Below are 4,464 nucleotides of genomic sequence, written 5' to 3'. Positions count from 1 at the left end.
GCTACCGAGCTGCCTAGCGTCACTAAAGAGTAGCTTATTTAGTGACGCTGGAGCTGCCGTAATGTTATTTCTGCAAAGCAGCACACTTAAAAAATAGCGCTGAGACGTAAACAAACCACGATAGCGCTGCGAATGTTCGACGACGCTGATCATCTTTTGCACAACCTTACAAAACAAACGCTGTGCGACGGATTTCCAAAGCGGTCAATGGCTCCGAAAAAGAATTCGATACCGTAGTCTTCAAATAGGCCCACTACAACCATGTAACGCGGGTGTCGTTTGATTGTTTCGAAGCCAACTGTATGCTGTCACCAGGGAGAACTGGTAGGCCCAAATACTGGGTGTCTTCTAGATGCCCATAGAAGTGTTGGTAACTCTTGTGAACCAGTGACTTGTAAGTCAGTCTAAAAGACATATGTGTCAGTTGCTCACGTTCAGCACTCATAGTAATAAACTGCTTGCAAGCATGAAGTATCTTTTTTAGAAACCGTTGTTCATAAACATGCGCCGTTTTGAGGTGCCATCGCTTGAGAGAACTCTAGATCAAAGCGAATCGTCCCCAAGGGCAGCACGGTTGCAAACAAAGCTTGTTTGCATTGTCTTCATTTTCGTCACTTACAGGATTAATCTGGATTTACTTTAACAAGCAGAAGGGAAAGTTTGTGTAGGCGACTATTTAGCCCGATTTCAGACCAGTTCTGGGGCCCGAGAAGGATGCACCGAAGGTTCGAGCCCATTTTCCACCATTTAGTCAAGCTTTGCTTGTTGACCCCGATCACCCGGACAAAAATGATAAAGCTAATTTAAAGCAAGTCTGTGACAAGTTTGTCAGACAACCAAAATTGTGAGGTTTAATGCGCCAAATGTACAACTGAGCTGTGAGGCGCGCCGTAGTGGAGAGCTCGGGATTAATTTTGACCACCTGGGGATCTGTAACGTGCGTCCAAATCTCGAACACCCGGCGGGTGGTTTCGGATTTCGCCTTCATCAGGAAAGCGACCGCTGTGGCCGCGGTCGAACCCGTGTTCTTGGGCTCAGCCGCACAACGCCTTAGCCACTTCGCTGGCGGAATCGCCACCGCTGCAGGTTTATCGTACAACCCGTTGGCCGATAAAAAAAAACCTGACTAAGTTGGGCTGTCTTTCTTCGCACTTTTTTGAAGCATTTGAATCGTCCGACTAATTCAGTCGAGGTTACAAGTTCGATTTCTGCTGAAGACCAGTAAAATTAGCGGCGTGTACACGATTTCCACAGGTTTCAAGAACACAGACTCTGCTTTTCGTCAGTATGACACACCTCATGCCCAGCTGCTTGTGCTGTGCAAGGAAACCAAAATTGGAAACTTTAAAACCGAAATTCCGAACATTATTCGGCCGAGTACTGTCATCAGAAGCACAGTTGTTGTGCCACTTTTCTACGGCCTGTATTGTTGCCATTGTGTGGAAGCCAACTCGAAGAAAGCGACGATTTAAAGCCACCAGATTGTTCTGTCTTTCAGATAAACACTTTTTGAAGAATAAGAGCAATTACATTTTAAAAGCAGGACACTGTTGCCATGAACAGCTCATCTAAATATCTAAACAGCACTTCTCGAAGCTTGGCTGCTTTCATCTGCGAAACGAAAGAGGAAAGCCTTCAGACGACTTTGCACGGGCAGCCATTTAGGACACCGTTCAAGTCCTGCTCCTCTTGCAGCCTGGCACCGGAGATGAAATTGGATCGCCTGCACGTCCTGAGCAAAGCCAATGCATCAATGCCATTCCGAAAGCGCTGGATGACCCGGGCTTGCCTCCGGGTGGCGCTCGCCTCGCGGTGCCACCTGAAAAAGATTCATCGAACGGTTACATTCAGCCAACTTGCCCTGTACCAGGCCATCTGGAAGCTCTTCTTTTTCGCTCCCCTTATGGGCAAGAAGGTAGGTGCCTAAAATCACTATTTGTGCACTCTGCTGGTGTGAATTTGGCAATGCCCTTAGCTGTAACAGTCCTTGTCTCCCAATGTCTTGCCTAGAAAACCATATGTCTTGGAGGATCTCGGCTGTGGCAGAGTGCAGTGCTATCTTGCTTCCACCGGTGAATTACTGAGTGGTTCTCTTTTGTTATTTCCTTTTACTTATTGTTGCAAGGCAAACAAAACTTCTGTGCCTGGAGAAATAGCCACAGCGCATACTGGTTAAAGTCTGCGCTCGTTAAGAGACCGTATTGTTTAGCAATACGGTCTTTTAACGCTGGTGGGGTTGCAGGCGGTTGTTACTGGCAGGAATAGGATGCGTATTGTGCCATGGACTTGCTATAGGTGTTGTAGGGGGTGCGGTGCTCATGATTGTGGCTCCACCACTTCACAGCGGGACCATTCAGTATGCACTAGCGTTTTTAGAGCCTTTTTTTAAACTTTTATTCGAAATCTTAAATGCTTGGAGAACGTAGTCAACCAACATATCCAGTACTTAGACTAGAGGGGGGCGCAAAATTCCTGCGCTATGCCCATCACATGACTTAGAAACTTGCTGAAAGCAATTTTAAGTGCGAATGCACTTCTTAAGCGAGCCTGAATCGTCCGCCGCCGTAGTCCGCATAGCAACAGCTGCGGGTGCGGTGTTGGTCGACTACATTCTGCAAGCATTTAAGTTTTCATGCTGAATTTTTTGCGCAGCGTAAGACTAGGACAGATAGAACACTGTCTTACGCTGCGCAAAAATTCAGCATGAATTCTGAGTACCAACTAGCCCGCCTAACGGTGTTATTAAAGCATTTAAGATTAAGCTCTATTCGATTCAGACGCGATTCCATGCAACCCCTGCAACGGTGCAGGGTGCGGTGCACCAAAACGCTCAATTCGCCGTTGCTGGAATGGCGCCGTGCACAGCGTCCATCGATTGCTCATGGTGCCGCCGCGGTGCCGCCGCGGTGCATAGAACTGCTTCACCTTCCACGGAGGAGGTGCAACGAGTCGTTGCAATGAGCGCGCGCCGTAGTTGGGGCGTTGCGGGTTGGCAGGCGGCTACCGGCAGTTGCGGCGACCGCGTGAAAATGTATTTCGAACTCGAAAACACGCGAGACGACTTTCACGTCGTCGCTGATGCGTTCGGCGCAATCGAGATGGCCATAAACTTCGAGTTGTACGGGACGACAGGCGAGGATGATTAGCACACGAGAATGCCTGCACCTTGCTCGACTGCAAACACGCAGGGGAGCTGCTGGTGGTGCAGCCGGGGTGCACGGCACCGCAGAACCACGCGCACGGCACCGCCCCACGGAAATTTATCTGCACCGGTGCCGTACACCGCTTTTGAATCTGAATCGAACGGCTAGGATTTCCAGAAAAAGCTGCCCTTTAAAACCACCAATGCATCGAGTGGGTTATTTGAGCAAAAGCTCTACGGCGCTTCAACTTTCAAGGTAATTCATGGCGTCGCAAGTAACCTTTAGCCGGCGGCGCGAAAGCTGCGCCTTTTTAAATGCAGAACATTTCTTTAACTCACACGTAGCGTCCGCCGTGCGTCCGCAACAGCTCAGCGCGCAGGTGCGCCCCTCTCCCCCATTCCTCCTCTCCCGCATCATGCTACCCTCCGCGCTCTCAACAACAGGTCCACACCCCTCGCCCTACACTATATAAAAAAATAATACTTACCGGCGCCTGGTTTCGATCCCACGACCCTGCGGGCGGAACGCAATGTACATGGTGCTCTTCCCACTGCGCCACAACGCCGACACAGAATGGGAGGCTACGAACGCGCCTTATATCCTTGACTCATTCAAGCTACGTCAAGAAGCTGCTGATACAACGCATTCACTATCACCAACTCCCCAAACACTAAACGTTAACGCAATACACCCACCCCCTATGCGACGCTTTTACTCGAGTCCCCCTCGCGAGGAGATTGGCCCTTTTTATCGGTTCGCTCGTTCGGAGCCTCGCCGCTGCTGTACCATGTGACCAGGCGAGGGTGAAACAGCTGCTTCGCCTGCGCTTGATCGCTCAGCGCCGGATGGGCCGACTGTGCGTGGCCTGCAGCGCAAGCGAAAGGATGAATCCAATCATCCAGTAGATATAGCTAGACGGCAGACTGCGAAATCACAAGCAAAGGCCCGTCTAAGAAATACTGTGTGCATTGTCTTTAATATAGATTGTATTCACTGAAAAGTTTAGCTGTCAATTTCTTCGCTTGGCAACACTGGAAACAGCCACGGACATGGCCAAAGCGCAACGGACATGACGCGGCTTGTGCACTGCGCCCGCACGCCGAGAAAAAAAAAAAAACACCGGAGTGCGTCGTCTGATCCGTTGCAACCCGATTCTCAAGGGAGGTGTCAACAGAGATGTTATTAATCGCACTCATATTGGAGTCGACGAACTACTTTGCGTTCGGTGGGGTAGAGTTTGTAATTTTCAAGACACATGTCCTTAGCACGACAAGTACCGTCATCCCGCGGAGCTCGACGTAACCAATGACGGCGCCTTCAC

The sequence above is a fragment of the Haemaphysalis longicornis genome, unplaced genomic scaffold (genome assembly GCF_048455015.1).
Source record: "Haemaphysalis longicornis isolate Haplotype H1 unplaced genomic scaffold, Haemaphysalis longicornis Haplotype H1 scaffold_6, whole genome shotgun sequence".
NCBI classification, from domain to species: domain Eukaryota; kingdom Metazoa; phylum Arthropoda; class Arachnida; order Ixodida; family Ixodidae; genus Haemaphysalis; species Haemaphysalis longicornis.
This window is presented reverse-complemented; position numbering follows the sequence as displayed.